Genomic DNA, 24,979 nt, shown 5'->3' with positions numbered 1-24,979 from the left:
TGTACTAAAACATGTAGTGTGCTATTAATGACAGAATGGAAATAAAAAATAAAGGAACACGAGTAACTTGAATCCTGCCACACATCCCGAGTACACACAGCACTGAATTGTGTTCTGGTATTTCTTTAGTTGGAGTTGGCCACAGATACAGAAGAATCTATGAAACTTCCAATCCCAGCTGAGAAATAGTGTCCCCACAGTGCCTCCCCCAACCCCCCCGACACTCTGCAAATGTAAGAGCTGCCGGAGAAGCCAGCCCAGCAACCTCGGGGGCGTCTGTGGACAGGACCTGTTCCCTGGGAAGACGTGCTCAGGGCATCCTCCACTTGTCTGCATGGATTGTTATCACCCTCTTGCCTCCAGTTTTGTGGTTACACTCAGCAGCAGATCCCACTGTTTTTGCTGGTGATTCTTCAGCACCAATAAGTGAGTTCGGGTCATGATGGAAACATGTGCCTCACTTGTCTGCCTCACCTTGTCACCCCAAGCCCCATGTTCACCCTTGCTCTTCCTGGTCTTTGTCATCCCACGATGACATCCCCAAAAGCATTCCTTGAGAAAACAAGCAGAGAGTTTTATGACAGCTGGAAGGAAGAGATCAGTCAGGCATGTCCAAACCCTCTTAGGGCAGTAAAGCAACCATATGGGGTAGTCCAGGACAGTGAGAACTTCATGGGGGCCCCTTCAGTTGCGTGAGCCCATATCTGCTGACTCCATCCTCAACTCCTGCTCAGTCCACTCATGGAGACAAAGACAGGTTCAAGGGTGCAGACCTGAGTTCAGGATCCAGGGCTAAGAAAGTAGGGGAAGACGGTTGCAGACAGATTTCATAGATTTTATATAAGCTCCCAGGACCCCAAGTGCCTACAAAAGACCAGGTCCTCCAGAAGGGTAATCATAAAAAGATGGAAAGAGAGGATAGGGAAGAGTTAGAAGGAAGATTCTATGGATTGGAAAAAGAGAGAAACTTTTTAGGAGATATGAAAGAGGTAATAAATGACCTTTATATTCTTCCTCTGCTTCTCTGAATCTTCATTATCTGCTATGCAGTTTTCTGGTGTCCGAGGGCAGTGGCCATGTGGAGTGGCTGTGGGAAAACAAAGGGGAGGTTTACAGTCAGGATGTGACCTGGGGGATATAGGTTGCATCTGTGAGACTTGTACTATGCCAGGATTCATGACCTCTGGAGGAGAAAATGTCAATCCATGGCCAGAGACCAGGCTTGACCACGTGGAGTGTTTTGTATAATGGAGTTACATTAAAGTATAAAAGAGAGAGAGCTTCTGACATAGACATCTGAAGGGGGCAAAAGGAATGCCTGCTTGCTAGTTTTCAGTAAGGAGTTATATACATTTTCAATTGGTTATTAACAATAAATCAAAATAATATCTCAAGCTTGTGAAGATTTTACAAGACCCACCACCACAATATACAGTCTAAGATAACAGGATTAGTCAGAAGGTTCTTAAGGAGAAACATGTACTCCTTGTTGGACACATTGTTGCTATATAATCATTGGTAGAAAGTTTAAGGAAAAACATACCCTTCAGAAAGATGAGTTGTTTTGCTGTGTAATGATTAGCACTGGGCTTAAAGAGAAAAAAAAAAAAATGTAATGAAGAGGAAGGAACGTGGGGGTGGGGGAGGGGGGGAAAGGTTGTCCTTTTCTCCTCCTCTAGGTATCTGGACTGCTTTCTCCTCCTTGAGGACCCCCGACCCATTCCTCCTCCTAGAGGGCCCTGGACTCCTTATCAACCTACGTAAGAATTAATTCTCTCATTCTCCCTTAAGGTAGGATTGAATTCAGTCATGGGTCTCTGTCATGGAAATCTGGCATGCAATTTAGTGTTTCCTTTTTCCCCATTGGTTAGGTTATCATTAGTTAAAATGCGGAAGCTCTGTGTCATTTCTTTCCTGCTCCTCTTCTTTGCTCTCCTTCATCCAGCAAAGAGGATGATTCAATGGCAGTTCAGTCCATAGTTGCTAACCTCCCACATGCATACACTCCACCGCATGTCCCCATCAAGAAAAATCCCCTGAGTGATTGGTGAGCAGCCTCACCAGTGTCCTGACAACCACTCTGTGTCCCTCTAGCTGTCCAGGAAGACCTGGTGGAGGAACTGTACCAGGGCTGGACTGAGGAACAGCCTCTGAGCACTCTGAAGGGAAGCTCACCTGTCTTTATCTGGGATAAGACTTACTTCACTTCTTTTTTATTCAGTTGAATGCAGTTATAGTAATCTGACAATGTACATTATTCCTGATATATACAATTCTTTGGCAGGGGAAATATTGAGAATAAATCTATTATTAATGCAGGCTGATTCAAAAGAACATTTAAAAAAAATCATCAGTTACTACTGTTTAAGAGTAGGTTCTTTGCTCAACAGTAGGTTTTCTTCCTTGAAAACCAATTTTGTAATTGTTGGCCAAGTTGAAACTGAGATCTTATGTAAAATAGTCCAGCCTTATCAACAAGGGTTCCTCTCTGTTTTCTTTTGGGGCCATTGACTTAAAGAGTTTTAGTTTTCTGAGGACAAAAATCAGATAACAGAAGACTTAGTTCAGAGAATACAAGATACTAATACCCTCACACTGTTTTATTCTATCTAATCACAGGTGCGTGGTTCAGCCAAAGAGAATTCTAAATATTGAGGGATCATCACTCTGCTCAGCAACAATCTACCTGATGACAATGGGGCTCTTTGCCACCTCTGGTTGGAGAGGAGTCCTGAATTTGGGGTCCTCCAAGTGGTAAGGGATGGGGGGTACAGAGCAAGAGATTACCCTCCTAGGAAAAACTGATTTCTACATTCTAGCGCCTCCTGAAGCAGTTGCATCATTTAGATGGTGTAGGACTGTGTGAATGAGGGTGTTTGGAGGAGAGCATGTATTGAACCCACATAGTGTGATGGTGAATCTGCCTGTCTGTTTCCTCAGGAGATATTTACTCTTAGACAATAAAGCTGTCAATTTTCTTTGTAAAAAGACTCATCACCACTGCACATTCTCTGTTCATTCCCTTTCATGCCTTCAACATAGCTCTTCCCCAGGTTTGGTTCATGTTCCCATTAGTCAGCTGGAGATGGTGCATAGATCTATGTTCTCAGCTCTTGATATCCTAATTGGAAAAGCCAAACTGAAAACCCAGAAGTGAGTCTGAATGGGGGTGCTCTGGGCCCCTGACCTGCCCATATCCGTCAGTCAAGAATCCTCAGTCATGGAACACGGAGACCCTGCTCCATGTTCATGTCTGGAAGTACTGTCAAATCCAGAGTTGCAGACTCCGCCTATCATTATAAGGCGGCCTCTGTGGTCACAGAACCCAGGGCAGCTATTGTGGGCACTAACAGCCAACTTTAGCACAGTCATTGGTGTGAAAGTCACCTTGGGACCTTCATCCTCCTGTCAGCTCACAGAGAGTTGTGTAGCTTCATGTAGACAATACAGGTCACATCCGTAGGTGCAGGTGTCAGAGCTTAAACTAGGCACAAACAGATAAGAATCAGAAAGATGTATCATTGTATTGGGTAACATTACCATAAGCCTTTCAATTAATAAATCCCTGAGGCACGTACACAAGGGATATTGGCAACTCAAAGTAAAACTTGATTATTAGCCTGGTGACCATGACTCATGCTGAAAATCTCTTACCTGGCTGGTTTAGAGACAGTCAATGTATACTCTCTGCTATCTATAATCAACTGTCCCACTGATTACACGGCCCCTGTGAAATAGACAGCCACTGACTCAGCGGATATGAACACACTGTATAGAAAACAAATATTTATAGAAAAATAAGATGTTATTCATAGTGGCTATATCTAAATGATAGGAATTCAGTGTTATCAAATCTGGTATATTTTATTTTCAGTCCTCTAACAGAGTTTATTTTTAACCAAGTACAAAGTCTCATAGAAAACAAGATGAGTAGAGTAGCGGCAACTGTGGATTCTGGAGGAAGAGTGATCTGGGAAAAATAAAGGCATTCAAAATAAGCAGGTGGAGTCATGGGTCTCTTTCACTGAACAGTATACACATTTTAGAGTTTTCCCATTTTAGATTGAATATTTCCTTTTTATTAGGTTCTTCTTAGCTAGAAAACCAAAGCTGTGTTTTCATTTCTTTCCATCTCTCCTTTACTTTCCTTACTCCTCCAAAGAGCATGGATGAACACAAGTTCAGTCCATGCTTCTTAACCTGCCTCATCCATACACATCACCCCATGTCCACACAGAGAAAACCTGGATGATTCCTGAGCAGCCGTACCAGCATTCTAACAATTACTCTGTGTCTCTCTAAGTTTCACTAAGGACCTGCCAGTCAACCCACTTTGTGACAAGACAGAAGAGACTCCATGTGTCTCCAAGGCAAGTTTTTTTTTTTTTTTTTCTGGTCTCAGACAGAATATTGTTTCTTTTCTTTTTCAGTAGAATTAAGTTATGAATCTTTGAAGGTGTTCATTTCAGATAGAGATGATTTCCTTGGCTAAGACAAAGTGGAGTGAGAGACTTATTACAAACTCATGATGCCTCAATCCGCAGGATATTGAAATTATTAGCATCCATTACACCATGTAGAGTACAGAGTTCTCTATCCTGCAGCAAGATTCCTTCTAAGAAAATTCTGCAATTTCCAACCCAAGTGGTCTTGGGAGTTCCATCCTCCAGGCAAAGGTCTTGCCTTTCATCCTGAGTATGTGTGCTCTGATCTTGCTGGGTTCCCTGGACTCCACCACTGTTCCTCATCAGGAACCAAATGAACCAAAGACTGTGCATCTTATCCTCATAGCGTTTTCTCTTCTGTACTTGTAGGTGGCCCTTTCATAATATGAAAGTGGTATGTGTTCTAGAATCATTCACTTTTGGAGAAAAACTTTGTAGATGAGAAAGTTGGAGCTTTCTCTCTGGTTTTAGTGTAGAGACCAAACCGATTCCAAATTCCTGCTGGGAATGAGTATTGGGGCCCTGGTGATAGAAAGTAAATTATAAGTAGAATAATGTGGCTGATTATTCCAGGAAGTTCCAGGAAGAAGCTATATTATGGTTAACAGTGTAGGTTTGTGTCCATGGGACTGGGTTTATCTCTATGTATAATGTATGATGTATAATGTATAATGAATAGTGTGATTCTTTGTGTGTGTGTGAATTTTTTGTGTTTTGTTTTCCTCAGTATTTGTCACCCTAAACATCATTATTACTGGTGTCAACTTCCCCCACAAAATTCCCATCACCACGCACCGTGAATGAGTATGTATATAAAATTGATGTATACACATTCACAGTATTGATTTTATACCAGGTGAACATCCTTTAACTTGAAAGACAAATCTCATCACTAACCAGCAAAATGTTTACAAGATTCTTTTTAATTTTTCTTAACTTTTTTATTGGCTTTGCTTGGTCTTCATTGATGCACAGCCTTTTCTCTACTCATGAAGAGCGAGGCCATCTCTGAGTTGTGGTACTCAGGCTTCTCACTGTGGTGGATTCTTTGTTGCACACCACAGGTTTTAAGGCCCTCAGGCTTCCATAGTTTTGGCAAATGGGCTTTGTTGCTCCACAGCATAAGGAATCTTTCCAGATCAGGGATTGAGACCATATCTTTTGCATTGCCAGGTAGATTCTCAAGTACTGAGCCACCAGAGAATCCCTACCAGATTCATAATGAACAAAACTGTGATTCAAAATCTGCCTTACTGGGTCAATCTCACCTTCATTTAATCGTAAATCTCATCTCTTAGTAGATCTTATGGCATTTTGATTGGTCATGGTTCATCACTCTGCCATGTCCCTCACTCAAACTCTTTCCTGTTAGAGCCTCAGAATGAATTCTCCCCCCTTACCCAAGGCCCCCAGTGCTGGGGAGTTTGCTTCCTTTTGCAGGAACCCCCCAGTGGTACTCACATGCCATACCCAGTTCTAGAGGAATCTGAGAATGGAGGAGCCTCCAGGCATGGATGGAGAAAGTTCACTTCAGCTTTCCCTCTTAAGCTTTGAAATGTCCAGTCTGTCCTGTTAATTCCATGTACTGTGTTGTTCACCACATCTCTAGAACTTTTCTGTTCTGAAACTAAGATTTTATAATAACTGACCAGACATTCCCTGTGTCAACCTCCACCCAGCTCTTGAAAACACTCTTCTCCTCCCTGATTCTGTGATTTTTCCTTTAGATACCTCAGGTAAATGGAATTGTGCAGTATTTGTCCTCCTTTGACTACCTTGTTTCACTCTTATCAGTGTACTCCAGCTTCATTCATATTGCTACAAATGGCAGGATTTCCTTCTTTTTAAAACACTGAATCACATTCCAGTGTATGTATATACCATATTTTCTTCATTGATTTATCTGCCCATGGACACTGCACAGTTTTTTTTATCTTGGTTGTTGTGTAAAATGCAGCAGTGGATATGAGATTGTAGATATCTCCTGGACATTCAACTTTATCTCCTTTGGACATTAACTCAAAAGAGTGCTTCCTGGTTTTCATGATAGTTTGTTTTATAATTTTTTAAGGGATTTCCTTCATTCCTACCAATAGGCACAAAAATTCTATTTCTCGATTTTCTTTGCTGTTATTTTCTTTTTATTGTGTACATCCTGAAAGAATATTTCCTTTTGACTTGGTTTCTACTTCACTAACATTTGGTGATGATAAGTATTATTCCTATATATATTGATCACTTCTCGGTCTTCTATGAAGAAACGTCTATTGAAGCTTTTTACACATTTTTTAAAAGTCATTTATTTGCATGCTGTTCTTTCAAAGTTGAGTTGCAGTAGTTGCTTATATATTCTGGATCAGTTCAGTTCAGTTCAGTCGAGCAGTCGTGTCCGACTCTTTGTGAATTAATGAATCACAGCATGCCAGGCCTCCCTGTCCATCACCAACTCTTGGAGGTCACTCAGATTCACGTCCATCGAGTCAGTGATGCCATCCAGCCATCTCATCCTCTGAAGTCCCCTTCTCCTCCTGCCCTCAATCCCTCCCAGCCTCAGAGTCTTTTCCAATGAGTCAACTCTTCGCATGATGTGGCCAAACTACTGGAGTTTCAGCTTTAGCAGCATTCCTTCCAAAGAAATCCCAGAGCTGATCTCTTTCAGAATGGAATGGTTGGATCTCCTTGCAGTCCAAGGGACTCTCAAGAGTCTTCTCCAACACCACAGTTCAAACGCATCAATTCTTTGGTGCTCAGCCTTCTTCACAGTCCAACTCTCACATCAATACATGACCACAGGAAAAACCATAGCCTTGACTAGAAGGACCTTAGTTGGCAAAGTAATGTCTCTGCTTTTGAATATGCTGTCTAGTTTGGTCATAACTTTTCTGCCAAGGAGTAAGCATCTTTTGATTTCATGGCTGCAATCACCATCTGCAGTGATTTTGGAGCCCCCCCAAATCAAGTCTGACACTGTTTCCATGGTTTCCCCATCTATTTCCCATGAAGTGATGGGACCAGATACCATGATCTTCATTTTCTGAATGTTAAGCTTTCAGTCAACTTTTTCACTCTCCTCTTTCATTTTTATCAAGAGGCTTTTTAGTTTCTCTTCACTTTCTGCCATAAGGATGGTGTCATCTGCATATCTGAGGTAATTAATATTTCTCCCGTCAATCTTGATTCCAGCTTGTGTTTCTTCCAGTCCAGCGTTTCTCATGATGTACTCTGCATAAAAGTCAAAGAAGCAGGGTGACAATATACAGCCTTGACATACTCCTTTTCCTATTTGGAACCAGTCTGTTGTTCCATGTCCAGTTCTAACTGTTGCTTCCTGACCTGCATACAGATTTCTCAAGAGGCAGGTCAGGTGGTCTGTTATTCCCGTGTCTCTCAGAATTTTCCACAGTTTATTGTGATCCACAAAGTCAAAAGCTTTGGCATAGTCAATAAAGCAGAAATAGATGTTTTACTGGAACTCTCTTGCATTTTCCATAATCCAGTGGATGTTGGCAATTTGATCTCTGGTTCCTCTGCATTTTCTAAAACCAGCTTGAACATCAGGAGGTTCATGGTTCACGTATTGCTGAAGCCTGGTTGGAGAATTTTGAGCATTACTTTACTAGCATGTGAGATGAATGCAATTGTGCGGTAGTTTGAGCATTCTTTACCATTGCCTTTCTTTGGGATTGGAATGACAACTGACCTTTTCCAGTCCTGTGGCCACTGCTGAGTTTTCCAAATGTACTGGCATATTGAGTGCAGCACTTTCACAGCATCATCTTTCAGGATTTGAAATAGCTCAACTGGAATTCCATCACTTCCACTACCTTTGTTCATAGTGATACTTTCTAAGGCCCACTTGACTTCACATTCCAGGATATCTGGCTCTAAATTAGTGATCACACCATCGTGATTATCTGGGTGATGAAGACCTTTTTTTGTACAGTTCTTCTGTGTATTCTTGTCACCTCTTCTTAATATCTTCTGCTTCTGTTAGGTCCCTACCATTTTTGTCCTTTATTGAGCCCATCTTTGCATGAAATGTTCCCTTGACATCTCTAATTTTCTTGAAGAGATCTCTAGTCTTTCCCATTCTGTTCTTTTCATCTATTTCTTTGCATTGATCACTGAAGAAGACTCTTTTATCCCTTCTTGCTATTCTCTGAAACTCTGCATTCAGATGCTTATATCTTTCCTTTTCTCCTTTGCTATTTGCTTCTCTTCTTTTCACAGCTATTTGTAAGGCCTCCCCAGACAGTCATTTTGCTTTTTTGCATTTCTTTTCCATGGGGATGGTCTTGATCCCTGTCTCCTGTACAATGTCACCAACCTCCATCCATAGTTCATCAGGCAATCTATCTATCAGATCTAGACCCTTAAATCTACTTCTCACTTCCACTTTATAATCATAAGCGATTTGATTTAGGTCATACCTGAATGGTCTAGTGGTTTTCCCTACTTTCTTCAATTTGACTCTGAATTTGGTAATAAGGAGTTCATGATCTGAGCCACAGTCAGGTCCTGGTCTTGTTTTTGTTGACTGTATAGAGCTTCTCCATCTTTGGCTGCAAAGAATATAATCAATCTGATTTTGGTGTTGACCATCTGGTGATGTCCATGTGTAGAGTCTTCTCTTGTGTTGTTGGATGAGGGTGTTTGCTATGACCAGTGCATTTTCTTGGCAAAACTCTATTACCATTTGCCTTGCTTAATTTCGTATGCCAAGGCCAAATTTGCCTGTTACCCCAGGTGTTTCTTGACTTTCTACTTTTGCATTCCAGTCCCCTATAATGAAAAAGACATATTTTTTGGGTGTTAGTTCTAAAAGGTCTTGTAGATCTTCATAAAACCGTTCAACTTCAGCTTCTTCAGCGTTACTGGTTGGGGCATAGACTTGGATAATTTTGATATTGAATGGTTTGCCTTGGAGATGAACAGATACCATTCTGTCATTTTTGAGATTGCATCCAAGTACTGCATTTCGGACTCTTTTGTTGACCATGATGGCTACTCCATTTCTTCTGAGGGATTCCTGTCCACAGTAGTAGATATAATGGTCATCTGAGTTAAATTCACCCATTCCAGTTCATTTTAGTTCACTGATTCCTAGAATGTCAACGTTCACTCTTGGCATCTCTTATTTGACAACCTCCAATTTGCCTTGATTCATGGACCTGACATTCCATGTTCCTATGCAATATTGCTCTTTACAACATCGGACCTTGCTTCTATCACCAGTCACATCCACAGCTGGGTATTGTTTTTGCTTTGGCTCCATCCCTTCATTCTTTCTGAATTTATTTCTGCACTGATCTCCAGTAGCACCTGATCTGGGGAGTTCCTCTTTCAGTATCCAATCATTTTGTTTTTTCATACTGTTGACCCCTTATTCAGATAAAAAGTTTCCAGATACTTCTTCTCATTCTATAGGTTGCCATTTTATTATGTTTTTGATGAGGAGACTGTGCTTTAATCACTTGGTAATTTTAGAATTTTGGCAAAGATCATTTGGCCACACATTTGTCAGTTTATCTGAGATTCACTTCTTACTGGTCTCTGCTTGTTTTGTTGCCTGTAGAATACTGCTTTGACTGATGTGGCATTCTTATGTGTTTTGCATTCAGGAAGCATGAAGTCACCATTGTTGTTCTTTGCTCTCAAGATTGTTTTTTCTCTTTGAGTTTCTTTTGGGTTCCATAAGTATTGATATGTTTGATTGTTTTTCCATTTCTATAAAAATGACATGGGACTTTGTGAGTGGTTACAATATTTATGTGCATCTCGTTTAGGAATATAGTAAGGTCAATAACACTAAATATTCCAGTCTATGAGTATGGTATGTTATCCCAATTACTTGTCTCTTCTTTCTTTCAACAGTGTCCTGTGGTTTTCCATGCATAAATCTTTCACTTCCTAAGGAGCCTTTTGTGCTACCTTGCTTGGGTCCTGTAGGGTCAGGGATGGGAAAGATGGGCTCATGAAGAGAGGGAGTGTCCTTCCCTCCTCTCTGTACCTGCTTTCTGGTTATTTGTAATACAGGAACCCTGGGCCATGCCCTTCACCTCTGCCTACAAAGGAGCTCCCTACTGGGAATTTTCTTTGAATCTGAGTGTTCACCTTACTATTGGAATGTTTATTGGAATATACACAAGCACATTCCAATGCCTCGCCAGGGTTCAAGAGCCCCAGGTATACCTAGATACAAATGATTATATAGGCCATCAAATCTTCTGCAATTAAAAACAAAACAAAACAAAACAAAAAAACACAAAATAGGCAGCTTGTTGTCTTTCTTATCTTTGGAGCTCTTAGAGCTGAATTTTCCAGAGTAGTAGCCACTAGATAGATCTGCCTATCTATAGTTAAAATGTTTCAAACAATAATTAGCATGTTATATTTAAAAAATCACAAAAATCACACAATTGCTTGGTCACACTAGACATATTTCAAGTGTGCCCACAAGTGTTGGAATTTCAGCTTTGTAAGTCTGAATGTAAGAGCTATATTGGGTCTGGAGAAGTGTAAGATTGAATGGTGATTCTCTTGGCATCTCTCCCACATGTGAATTTTGCAACTGTGCTTAACGTCTTGTTGACAGACTCTGACTCCACAAAGCACAGGGGAGGTCTGTGAACCTCGAAGGAAGACCAGGGAGATGCTTTGTGAGCCAGGTGGAAGAGGAGAGATGAGTGGGTCAACTTGTACAATAACTGCATTATTGTTCATGGTTGTCCTTCTACAGAATATGTCCTAGAGAGCATTAATGTCAGCAATGTGGATGAGAACACAGGGAGAGGACAGCTCTCAAGTGGCATTTAGAGGGAGAATGTTCCTGGACCTCTTGGGTTATACTTGCTTCTTTGGAGATGAAAGAAGGTTAAGAAAAGGAAATATGTGTAGAATTGTGATGTGTTCTTTTCATATTTTAACGATAGAACTATGTGTCCAAGTGCTTTCTAGTGCTGTACTTTTTCTTGCTTTTCCATTTAGATATGTCCTTTCTCACAAGACTACTCTTTCCTTCTTCTTTCTCTGCCTAATATGAAAGCTTGGATTCTGATTAGTTCCTGAGAGTATTATTCACAAGGGACTTTGGCTTCATCTTTAAATTCCCCTCTGATGGCCATAAGCCATAATCTTGTGGGCACAAAATTCTCATAGTCACTTGACACTGGAAACCAAGTTCTTGCAGGGAGTGTCGTGAGAAACAATCTCTCACTGTTCATTTTCAGGACTTGTGGTGTCCCTTAATGCTTGTCCTCACTGTATTCTCATGTAAAGGGTGCTTTCAGGGTTGGAGAAGTCAAATCACATGTGCTCTGCTGTCCCTACTTGGGCTCAGCCCCTTGAAACTCATCTCAGCCTTTGCACAGCCCCAAAAGTGATGTGCTGAAGGTGCTTCCATGAGAGAGGTCCATGTCCAGTTGCCCCTAGACCCTCCATGGCGGCATGTTTCTAGAGTATGCTAAGCTTCTTCACACATTTGCCCTCACATCCCTGCTCACCTGGTCTCCTGATACTGACCAGGCTCAAGGCAGCAGGTCTTGGGGTCACTGCTCCTCTCAGAACCCACTGCTCCATCTAAGCAGTCCTGCCCTTTCTCCCCACACTTCAGGCCTGCCCCACCTGTGTCCTTTCCTTACACCTTCCCAGGCCTCATCCCTCCCAATTTTCCAATCTAAGAGCAAACCAGGCAGCTACCAGGTGTTTGTGGAGGACACTTTCCACTTTCCACATCATTCTGGTTAAATGAAATTGAACATTTTTGCCTCTGTCCTCTCTAAGGGTCTGGGAAACTTAAAATGTTTCTGTGAGCATTAACCATCTGTCAGGTAACTAAGGTCACCCTAGTCTCATGGACAGAGGAGCCTGGTAGGCTGCAGTCCATGGGGTCGTGAAGAGTTGGACACGACTCAGTGACTTCACTTTCACTTTTCACTTTCATGCATTGGAGAAGGAAATGGCAACCCACTCCAGTGTTCTTGCCTGGAGAATCCCAGGGACAGTGGAGCCTGGTGGGCTGCTGTCTATGGGGTCTCACAGACTTGGACATGACTGAAGCGACTTAGCAGCAACAGCAGCAGGCAATGGGAGAGTCTCCGTTATGGGGAATTTTTAATCCTTCCTTTTCCCAGGGCTCAACACACTCTCAGATCCATGCCAGGTCCTCCCTGAGGGTGGGGGGGGGGCAGTGAATTGGTTAATTAAATAATGGACTGATTGGAGATGGTGACGGACTCACAGTCCTTCTTCCAATGTGCCCACGTTGGAAAACTCTAGGGTTGGTGGAGGTTCAAGGAGGAAAGAAAGGAAAAATGACTAGAAGAGAGAAATGAGGAAGGAAGTGTAGAAGAAGCAACAGGAGAAGGAGCAAGAAAGGTCGTGGGCAGAGATGCATGGAGACAGTGACCACCTGGAGGAGGAACAGGTTGTCCCAGCCTCATTCCTGGTCACGTGTTGACAAGTTGAAGGTGGCAACAGGATACTGTAGGTCAGAGACCCATTTTATCATTGCAGAGGTGAAACACTGAGGCCCTAGGAAGTCCTGAAGACAAGGACACCAGGGGTCCCAAGGCCCTGCTCCAAGGAATACAAAGGTCCCCAGGTCACATCCTGACTTTAAATCTCCCTTTTACTTTCCCACAGCCACTCCACATGGCCACTGCCCTCAGACACCAGAAAACTGCATTGCAGATAATGAAGATTCAGAGGAGAACAAGAACACAAGAGGTCATTTATTTCTTCTTTCATACTTTTTAAATGTTTTGTCTCTTTTTCTGATTCATACACTCTTACAACCCTTCCCCATCTCCTCTTTTGAACTTTTTGTGATTATATTTCTGGAGGACCAGGTCTCTCGTAGACACTTGGGGTCCTGGGAGCTTATATAAAATCTATGAAATCTGTTTGCATCCCTCTTACCCCACTTTCTGAGCATCGCCCAGTCTCCTGACTCCAGGTATGCACCCCTGAACCTGTCATTGTCACCATGATTGGCCTGAGCAGGAATTGAGGCTGGAATCAACATGTCTGGACTCATGCAGCTGAAAGGTCCCAATGAGGTTTGCACTGCCCTGGGCTACCCCATATGGTTGCTTTCTTGCCCTGGGACCAGCCTGACTGATCTCTTTCTTTCAGATGTCAAAAATCTCCCTGTTAGTTTTCGTGGGGAAAGCTTTTGTGGATGACATCAGTGATGATGAAAATAAAAAGGACCAGGAAGAGTAAATGTGAACCTGGGACCTGGGGTGAAAAGGTGAGGCAGACGAGGGCCCATGTCTCCATCATGACCCCCACTCACATGTTGGTGCTTCAGAATCACCAGCAAAACCCCTGGGGTTTGCTGTTCAGTGTGACCACAAAAGTGGAGACAGAGGGTGGTAACAATCCACACAGATGAGTGGAGGATGCCCTGAGCACGTCTCCACAGGGCACAGGTCCCATCCACAGATGCCCCCCAGGTTGCTGGGCTGGTTCCTCCAGCAGCTCTTACATTTGCAGGGACGCTGGGGGTACTGTGGGGCCACTGTCTGCAGGAGTCCAGGAGCTGCTGTTTCAGCGTGTTCTGTTTGAAGATCCCACTGGGAGCTTCCTCATCTCCCTTTGCAGGACCCAGCTCTGCCCTCCCAACCCCCCAAAGGCAGTAGGCAGCATCCCTAGTTCATCACCAGCTGTAGACAGAGGCTGGGGCAGCTCCACCCTCCCCAATCCTGGGCTCCTGGGAACAGAGTGAAGGAGACACAGGATCCCAGAGCTCGTGCAGGCAGGGGGTCACCTGGCATCCCTGTGGGTGCTCCCTAGTCCTGATGGTCCCTGCAGATTGGGGTGTGTCTCAGTCTAGGATCACTCAGGTTCTGGAACCCTGGGGTCCTGGGCCAGTAGAGGGCACCATTTCTCAACCAGGAGTTGGAACATCTGTATAGTCTTCTGTGTATGTGTCCAATTCCAACTAAAGAAACACCAGAAAGCAACTCACAGCCATGTGCATGGGGTTGGTGGTGCTAATGGTTAAGAATCCTCCTACCAATGCAGGAAATATAAGAGACTCGGGTTTGGTCCCTGGGTATGAAAGATCCCTCAAAGAAGGAAATGGCAATCCATTCCATTACTCTTGCCTGGCGAATCCCATGGACTGACGAGCCAGCTATAATCCATAGGGTTGCACAGAGTCTGACAGGACTGGAGTGACTGCGGATTAGAGGCAGGATTCAAGTTACTCATGTTCCTTTTATTATTTATTTCCAATTCTTTCATTAATAACATATCTTTTTTTTTTTTTTATTATGGCTTTAAAAGCAGTGTCTTCTGTCAAATTTTAAACTTGCAATATGCTAAGTGGATAAAATGTACTTTTTTTTTATTACAACAACATAATAACAGCTTAAAACCATAAACCTCAAAAGAGTTTGGTTGGGGGCTAGAAATGATTATTTGGGAAAACAGAGACCCTAGGGGTCTGTCCATTTCCAAGGCTCAGGTCTCAGGAGCAGTCGCACTGAGTGTAGGATGGGGGGACAAGTTCTCCTACCCCCGTGTCATCTGACTTCCTGCTCCTCCCAGGGCCTTGAGGCAAGGAGGGAACCCAAATTTTTAGCCCTGGATCCCAGAGTCCCCTGTTCTTCTGCCTAAGTCTCACTAACCAGGGAACCCACCAGTTGAACATTGCTGGCGATATACTCAGGGGTACTTGATCCTGAGGGACATTTCTAAAAATACTTTCAGCAAAGAGCAGCAAAGAGGCCCAGTGCCCTGCATATCTGAGCCCCAAAGCCAAGTCTAGATCTTGGAAAGTCTTCTGGGTCCTGCACACCCTCCCCAGGAAGCCCTCTTCTGTCTGACTCTGCACCTCCCTAGGGACTCCATCACACATCTTGCTGTTGCAGGCTCTGCTCTGAATCCCTGAAGACCTGGACCTGGGCCCCATCCTGGACCCCAGAGGGGATGGAGCCCACACAGCACCTGGAGCATCATCTGGACCAGATCAGGGGAGGTCTCACTGATTCTATCCTGACAGTCCTCATTTAGTACAGCTTCAGCTGTTTTGCTGTGTTGATTTGGTATTAGTTCTATCTATATGTTCCATATGCATTAATATGTTCAACATATATATGTAAGGTTTTTCATTAATGTAGTTTATCTTGTTACTTTTAAAATATTTTTTTGTAAAAATGCACACATGTATAGGACAGCACCCTCAGCAGAGGTAGAACTTAATGAATTGTCCTAAGGCCATCACCCTAGTGCCCACCACCAAGATCTCTCCCCCTGGTACACAACTCAGTCTATACTGAGTAAAGAAAGTGAAAATCGGAATGCAAGGGATTTCTGTGTGTTGATTTTATACGCTGCAACTTTACTATATTCATTAATTAGCTCTAGTAATTTTCTGGTAGAGTCTTTAGGGTTTTCTATGTAGAGGATCATGTCATCTGCAAACAGTGAGAGTTTTATTTCTTCTTTTCCAATTTGGATTCCTTTTATTTCTTTTTCTGCTCTGATTGCTGTGGCTAAAACTTCCAGAACTATGTTGAATAGTAGTGGTGAAAGTGGGCACCCTTGTCTTGTTCCTGACTTTAGGGGAAATGATTTTAATTTTTCACCATTGAGGATAATGTTTGCTGTGGGTTTGTCATATATAGCTTTTATTATGTTGAGGTATGTTCCTTCTATTCCTGCTTTCTGGAGAGTTTTTATCATAAATGGATGTTGAATTTTGTCAAAGAGAGAAGGGAACCCTCCTACACTGTTGGTGGGAATGCAAACTAGTACAGCCCCTATGGAGAACAGTGTGGAGATTCCTTAAAAAATTGCAAATAGAACTGCCTTATGACCCAGAAATCCCACTGCTGGGCATACACACTGAGGAAACCAGAACTGAAAGAGACACATGTACCCCAATGTTCATCACAGCACTGTTTATAATAGCCAGGACATGGAAACAACCTAGATGTCCATCAGCAGATGAATGGATAAGAAAGCTGTGGTACATATACACAATGGAGTATTACTCAGCCGTTAAAAAGAATACATTTGAATCAGTTCTGATGAGATGGATGAAACTGGAGCCGATTATACAGAGTGAAGTAAGCCAGAAAGAAAAACACCAATATAGTATACTAACACATATATATGGAATTTAGAAAGAGGGCAATGATGACCCTGTATGCAGGACAGCAAAAAAGACACAGATGTGTATAGCGGACTTTTGGACTCAGAGGGAGAGGGAGAGGGTGATATGATTTGGGAGAATGGCATTGAAACATGTATAATATCATGTAAGAATTGAATCGCCAGTCTAAGTCTGATACAGGATACGGCATGCTTGGGGCTGGTACACGGGGATGACCCAGAGAGATGTTGTGGGGAGGGGAGTGGGAGGGGGGTTCATGTTTGGGAACGCATGTGCACCCGTGGTGGATTCATGTCAATGTATGGTAAAACCAATACAGAATTGTAAAGTAAAATAAAAAATAAATAAATAAATAAAAAGAAAGTGAAAATAAAAGTGAAGTCTCTCAGTCATCCAAGAAGTTGGAAAAAATCTGACTTCTTTCAGCCCCATGGACCATAGCCTACCAGGCTCCTCTGTCCATCGGATTTTCCAGGCAAGAACACTGGAGTGGCTTGCCAGTTCCTTCTCCAGGGGATCATCCCCACCCAGGGATTGAACCTGGGTCTCCTGCATTGTAGGCAGAGGCTTTATCATCTCAGCCACCAGTGAAGTCCTCATTTAGTAAGGAACTGCAAATTTAGTCCTTACATCTGTCCTTATGTCATTGTCTTTAAGGATTCTATTTTCTCACGTCTGCTTATTCCACTAGTTATAAGAGATCAATACTACCCTAGGTCTTTCATGACTTGCACATCAGGACTTCTGAAACTTAGACTCCTTGGCTGGTAAGACATTCATGGTTCATCATTCGTCTCCTTAGGGAACTTAAATGTGTTTCTTTCTTTTCTTTTAACACAGAGAATTTCTCTCTGAAAAGGCTTTTAAATTTTTAATTTTTATTCCCTTATATTTCTCCTGCTCTTTTATTCCAGCGTCCCAAGGGACTTTTGCTTTAAAAACCTTATAGCTTTACTACAGTATCATTTGCTATTAGTCATTGAAAGTTGATGCTCATTATTCTTTTTAATTAACAATTTCAAAGACATTTTCCAGGAAACTTTGCATCATAATGTTTCATATTTGCTGTGTATCTTTGCTGTGATTTTACTCTTTCAGAGATTCCAATCATTCATATAAGAACAGGGAAGCCTGGTATTCTTCAGTCCATGGGGTCACAGAGAGCTGGCCATGAAATAGGGCCACTGAATATGAAATAGAAAAAGTGAAATAAACTAGATAAAAGTAAAACATCATCATATAATCCAGTTGTTTTTAACCATGACTGCTCATTTGAAACCTATTACCATTTTCTTAATTGTTTTGAGTTTATTTTCTGTAGATCTTTTCCTTGCCTTGTGTTTCCTGCCTAGATAATTTCCTTTAGCATTTGTTGTAAAGCTGTTTGGTGGTGGTGTGGTGGTGGTGGTGTGAAATTTTCTTAACTTTTGCTTGTCTGGAAAGCTTTTGATTTCTCTATCAGATCTGAATGAGAGTCTTACTGGGTAGAGTATTCTTGGTTGTAGGCTCTTCCATTTCACCACTTTAAATATATTGTGACATTTGTTTCTGGCTTGTAGAGGTTTTGTTGAGAAATCAGCTCATAGCCTGATGGCAGACAACTTGTATGTTATTTGTCATTTTTCCCTTGTTGTTTTTATTATTTTATCTTTGTCTCTAATTGTTGTCACTTTGATTACTATATGTCTCGGTGTGTTCCTCTTTGGGTTTATCCTGCCTGAGACTCTATGCTTCCCGGACTTGGTTGACTATTTCCTTTCCCATGTAGGGAATTTTTCAGCTATTATGTTCTGCAACTTTGATCGCTATATGAACTGAAGTATTATACCTGTAAAGGTCAGAAACTTCAGAATGTATATTTCATGCTATGGGCAACATTCTTTTACAAAATGTACAGAACCAGCATTTCTAAGCACAGGCAACAGAGCACAGTGTTAAAGGAATAGATTCAACATGAAGTCAGGGAGGTGGTCCTAAGATATTGGAGGAATAGGATGGGGAGACCACTTTCTCCCCCAAAAATTCATCAAAAGAACATTTGAACGCTGAGTAAATTCCTCAAAACAACTTCTGTATGCCTGCGGAGGACATCAGGCACCCAGAAAAGCAGCCCATTGTCTTCGAAAGGAGGTAGGAAAAAAAAAAATATATATACATATATATATATATATATATATAAGACAAAAAGAGAGACAAAAGAGGTAGAGATGGAGATATGTCCTGGGAAAGGAGTCATAAAAAAGAGAGGTTTCTAAACACCAAGAAACACTCTCACTGGAGCGTCTGTGGTGAGCCTTGGAACCTCAGAGAGCAACAAAATAGGGAGGAAAAATAAATAAATAATTAAAACCCACAGATTACATGCCCAATGGTAACTCCCAGCAGAGAAGCAGCGCAGACGCCTGCATCTGCCACAAGAAGGAGGTGCAGGCTGCATTGCTTAGAGTCAACCGGGCATGAATGCCCCAAGGGCAATCTGAGGGAACTAACTTGAGATAGCAAACCATACTGTGGCATAGCTACCCAGGGAAAAGCCATAACCCGAGACACCGCCTGGACCACTAACAGAATAAAGGACTGAGCAGAGCTAGCTATCTGCGGACCAGCCCATCCCCTGCCGGAGACAGGCAGGTGAGGGCAGCCAGAGCCAGAAGGAGGCAATTGCAGCCCCAGAGAGGCACCATCTACCAGACCACAAGCAGGCTTCATTGCTAACCAAGAATTCTTGGGATTCTGGATGGTCAACAGTTCAGTTCAGTTCAGTCGCTCAGTTGTATCCGACTCTGCGACCCCAGATTTGCAGCACGCCAGGCCTCCCTGTTTATCACCATCTCCTGGAGTTAACTCAGACTCACGTCCATTGAGTCCGTGATGCCATCCAGCCATCTCATCCTCTGTCGTCCTCTTCTCCTCCTGCCCCCAATCCCTCCCAGCATCAGAGTCTTTTCCAATGAGTCAACTTTTCACATGAGGTGGCCAACTACTGGAGTTTCAGCTTTAGCATCATTCCTTCCAAAGAAATCCCAGGGTTGATCTCCTTCAGAATGGACTAGCTGGATCTCCTTGCAGTCCGAGGGACTCTCAAGAGTCTTCTCCAACACCACAGTTCAAAAGCATCAATTCTTCAGCGCTCAGCCTTCTTCACAGTCCAACTCTCACATCCATACATGACCACAGGAAAAACCATAGCCTCGACTAGATGGACCTTAGTCGGCAAAGTAATGTCTCTGCTTTTGAGTATACTCTCTAGGTTGGTCAAAACTTTTCTTCCAAGGAGTAAGTGTCTTTTAATTTCATGGCTGCAATCACCATCTGCAGTGATTCTGGAGCCCCCCAAAATAAAGTCTGACACTGTCTCCACTGTTTCCCCATCTATTTCCCATGAAGTGATGGGACTAGATGCCATGATCTTCGTTTTCTGAATGTTGAGCTTTAAGCCAACTTTTTCCCTCTTCTCTTTCACTTTCATCAAGAGGCTTTTTAGTTCCTCTTCACTTTCTGCCATAAGGATGGTGTCATCTGCATATCTGAGGTTATTGATATTTCTCCCGGCAATCTTGATTCCAGCTTGTGTTTCTTCCAGTCCAGCGTTTCTCATGATGGACTCTGCATAGAAGTTAAAGAAGCAGGGTGACAATATACAGCCTTGACATACTCCTTTTCCTATTTGGAACCAGTCTGTTGTTCCATGTCCAGTTCTAACTGTTGCTTCCTGACCTGCATACAGATTTCTCAAGAGGCAGGTCAGGTGGTCTGGTATTCCCATCTCTCTCAGAGTTTTCCACAGTTTATTGTGATCCACACAGTCAAAGGCTTTGGCATAGTCAATAAAGCAGAAATAGATGTTTTTCTAGAATTCTCTTGCTTTTTCCATGACCCAGAGGATGTTGGCAATTTGATCTCTGGTTCCTCTGCCTTTTCTAAAACGAGGTTGAACATCAGGGAGTTCACGGTTCATGTATTGCTGAAGCCTGGCTTGGAGAATTTTGAGCATTACTTTACTAGCATGTGAGATGAGTGCAATCGTGCGGTAGTTTGAGCATTCTTTGGCATTGCCTTTTATTTGGAATTGGAATGAAAACGGACCTTTTCCAGTCCTGTGGCCACTGCTGAGTTTTCCAAATTTGCTGGCATATTGAGTGCCGCACTTTCATAGCATCATCTTTCAGGATTTGAAATAGCTCAACTGAAATTCCATCACCTCCACTAGCTTTGTTCATAGTGATGTTTTCTAAGGCCCACTTGACTTCACTTTCTAAGATGTCTTGCTCTAGATTAGTGATCACATCATCATGATTATCTGGGTCATGAAGATCTTTTTTGTACAGTTCTTCTGTGTATTCTTGTCACCTCTTCTTAATATCTTCTGCTTCTGTTAGGTCCAGACCATTTCTGTCCTTTATCGAGCCCATTCTTGCATGAAATGTTCCCTTGGTATCTCTAATTTTCTTGAAGAGATCTCTAGTCTTTTCCATTCTGTTGTTTTCATCTATTCCTTTGCATTGATCGCTAAAGAAGGCTTTCTTATCTCTTCTTGCTATTCTTTGGAACTCTGCATTCAGATGCTTATATCTTTCCTTTTCTCCTTTGCTTTTCACCTCTCTTCTCTTCACAGCCATTTGTAAGTCCTAGCCAGACAGCCATTTTGCTTTTTTGCATTTCTTTTCCATGGGGATGGTCTTGATCCCTGTCTCGTGTGCAATGTCACGAACTTCATTCCATAGTTCATCAGGCACTCTATCTATCAGATCTAGACCCTTAAATCTATTTCTCACTTCTACTGTGTAATCATAAGCGATTTGATTTAGGTCATACCTGAATGGTCTAGCAGTGTTCCCTACTTTCTTCAATTTGAGTCTGAATTTGGTAATAAGGAGTTCATGATCTGAGCTGCAGTCAGCTCCTGGTCTTGTTTTTGTTGACTGTATAGAGCTTCTCCATCTTTGGCTGCATAGAATATAATCAATCTGATTTCAGTGTTGACCATCTGGTGATGTCCATGTGTAGAGTCTTCTCTTGTGTTGTTGGAAGAGGGTGTTTGCTATGACCAGTGCATTCTCTTGGCAAAACTCTATTAGTCTTTGCCCTGCTTCATTCTGCATTCTAAGGCCAAATTTGTCTGTTACTCCAGGCGTTTCTTGACTTCCTACTTTTGCATTTCAGTCCCCTATAATGAAAAGGAGATCTTTTTTGGGTGTTAGTTCTAAAAGGTCTTGTAGGTCTTCATAAAACTTCAGCTTCAGCTTCTTCAGCGTTACTGGTTGGGGCATAGACTTGGATAACTGTGATATTGAATGGTTTGCCTTGGAGACAAACAAAAAATATTCTGTCGTTTTTGAGATTGCATCCAAGTACTGCATTTTGGACTCTTTTGTTGGCCATGATGGCTACTACATTTCTTCTGAAGGATTTCTTCCCCTAGTAGTAGATATAATGGTCATCTGAGTTAAATTCACCCATTCCAGTCCATTTTAGTTCTCTGATTCCTAGAATGTTGACGTTCACCCTTGCCATCTCTTGTTTGACCACTTCCAATTTGCCTTGATTCATGGAGAAGCCACCTCGTGCATGAGGCCAGGAGCGGTGACCCTGAGGAGCCACCCCGAGCCTGAGGCCAAGGGCGGCAGCTGGGAGGAGACACCCACACCCGAGGCCATGGTCAGTGGCTGGGAGGAGTATCCCGACGATGCAGGCGCAGGAGGGCCTAGAGGAGCTATCCCACGTTGAAGGTCAGGAACGGTGGCGGTAAATAGATACCCCTTGTCCAAGGTAAGGAGCAGCGGCTGTGCTTTGCTGGAGTAGCCGTGAAGAGATACCCCACACCCAAGGTAAGAGAAACCCAAGTAAGATGGTAGGTGTTGCAAGAGAGCATCAGAGGGCAGACACACTGAAACCATACTCACAGAAAACTAGTCAATCTAATCACAGTAGGACCACAGCCTTGTCTAACTCAATGAAACCAAGCCATTCCTGCAGGGAAACCCAAGATGGGTGGGTCATGATGGAGAGGTCTGACAGAGCATGGTCCACTGGAGAAGGGAATGGCAAGCCACTTCAGTATTCTTGCCTTGAGAACCCCATGAACAGTATGAAAAGGCCAAATGATGGGATACCAAAAAAGGAACTCCCTAGGTCATTAGGTGCCCAATATGCTACTGGAGATCAGTGGAGAAATAACTCCAGAAAGAATGAAGGGATGGAGCCAAAGCAAAAACAATACCCAGTTGTGGATGTCTCTGGTGATAGAAGCAAGATCCGATGCTGTAAAGAGCAATATTGCATAGGAACCTCGAATGTCAGGTCCATGAATCAAGGCAAATTGGAAGTGGATGATCAACATCCATCTGAAAAGATGCACCGGTTATACACCTAGAAAACTGAGTGGCAGGGACGGGGGAGGCAATAAGTTGCAGTGACTGCACTCACCAAAGACCTGGTCACCTGAGCTGCTTGGCCCTGTGAAGGACACAAAACACAGGTCCAACCGAGTCTCACCTTTGTGGAGTACCCGAGAATCTGAACCAGAAATGCTTAGACTTGGGAAGTGCATACAACCCAGGGCAGGCCTCAGACATTTCCCAGCATAGCAACATAGAGCCTAAACAGTGTAGACAGGGAAAGCACACACACCATGAGCGGGGGCAAACCCAGTGTGACTGAGTCACTGGGAGCACACTCCAGTGTTATTTGTTTGCAGCATTCCTCCCTCCCCATATAAACTTCCCTGGTGGCTCGGATGGTAAAGCATCTGCCTACAATGCAGGAGACTGGGGAAGGAAATGGCAACCCACTCCAGTACTCTTATCTGGAAAATCCTATTGATGAAGGAGCATGGGGTCACAAAGAGTCGGACATGACTGAGAGACTTCACTTCACTCACTTCCCTCCCCACAACACGACTGAACAAGTGAGCCTAGAAAGTGTCCACCACCACCCCCTTGTGTCACAGCAGAAATTAGACACTGAAGAGACCAGCAAACAGAAGAAGCTAAAATGGGGGGAACTGCCTTGGAAGTGACAGGTGCAATGAATCTGTTCTAATGAGGAGGATGAAACTGGAGCCAATTAGACAGAGTGAAGTAAGCCAGAAAGAAAAACACCAATACAGTATACTAACACATATATATGGAATTTAGAAAGATGGTAATGATAACCCTGTACGTGAGACAGCAAAAGAGACACAGATGTATAGAACAGACTTTTGGACTCTGTGGGAGAGGGAGAGGGTGGGATGATTTGGGAGAATGGCATTGAAACATGTATACTATCATGTAAGAAACGAATCGTCAGTCTAGGTTCGATACAGGATACAGGATGCTGGGGGCTGGTGCACTGGGATGACCTAGAGAGATGATATGGGGAGAGAGGTGGGAGGAGGGTTCAGGATTGGGAACTCATGTACACCCGTGGCAGATTCATGTCAATGTATGGTAAAACCAATACAGTATTGTAAAGTAAAATAAAAATTAATTAATTAATTAATTAATTAAAAAATAGATTAACACCCTATAGTTAACACCGACTACATAGGAAGGGGCCTATAGACCTTGAGAAGTATAAGCCAGATCAAGGAACTATCTGAAATAAACTGACCCACACTGTCCACAACAACACCAGAGACAGTCCTAGATATATTTTTACAATGATCATTCCTTAAATTTAAATATATATATATATTTTAAGTCCTCTATTACTCCTTTAATTTTTATGTTTATAACTATTACTTTAAAAAAAAGTAAAGAGCAAAAAAAAAGTAAAGAGTAAAAAAAAAGACCTTATTTTTTAAAGCAAACATATATATATATATAATAATTATTGTGACCTTTTTATCTTTAATATTGTATTTTTGAGAATCCAACCTTTACTTTAGATTTTTAAGCTTTGTTTTTTGGTATTTGTTATCAATTTTGTACCTTTAAGAACCCAAACCTCCGTACCCAGATTGACTTGGGAGCAAGATTACTGGCTGGACTGCTTTCTCCCCCTTTGGACTTTCCTTTTCTCCACCAGGTTGCCTCTATCTCTTCCCTCCCCCTCTCTTCTCTATCCTACTTTGTGAATCTCTTTGTGTGTTCTGGACTGTGGAGAACACTTAGGGAACTGATTACTGGCTGGATCTGTCTCTCTCCTTTTGATACCCCCCTTTATCCTCCTGGCTACCTCTGTCTCCTTCCTCCCTCTTCTTTTCTCTGTGTAGTTCTGTGAGCAGCTATAAGCGGTCCAGACTGTGGAGAGCACATAAGGAAGTGATTACTGGCTAGCTTGCTGTCTCCCTTTTTGATTCCCCCTCTTGTTCTCCTGGCCACCTCTGTCTCCTTCCTCCCTCTTCTCTTCTCTTCTCTTCTCTTCTCTTCTCTTCTCTTCTCTTCTCTTCTCTTCTCTTCTCTTCTCTTCTCTTCTCTTCTCT

At 42.7% G+C, this 24,979-nt stretch overlaps 1 protein-coding gene and 1 long non-coding RNA gene across 2 annotated transcripts in view; both read left to right on the top strand.

Annotated features, from left to right (window-relative positions):
- Positions 1 to 24,979, top strand: part of KCNT2 (potassium sodium-activated channel subfamily T member 2) — a 1,342,824-nt gene that overhangs the window by 566,784 nt on the left and 751,061 nt on the right. The window lies entirely within an intron of this gene.
- LOC120879918 lies at positions 1,504 to 12,285 on the top strand. The gene is made up of 3 exons (XR_005724905.1): positions 1,504 to 1,612; positions 3,097 to 3,102; positions 12,275 to 12,285. It is a non-coding gene; the product is annotated as an uncharacterized LOC120879918 (long non-coding RNA).

This window comes from Oryx dammah, unplaced genomic scaffold (genome assembly GCF_014754425.2).
Source record: "Oryx dammah isolate SB20612 unplaced genomic scaffold, SCBI_Odam_1.1 HiC_scaffold_21, whole genome shotgun sequence".
NCBI lineage: Eukaryota > Metazoa > Chordata > Mammalia > Artiodactyla > Bovidae > Oryx > Oryx dammah.
The sequence above is the reverse complement of the archived record's forward strand: the minus strand, read 5'-3'. Positions and strand labels throughout refer to the sequence as shown.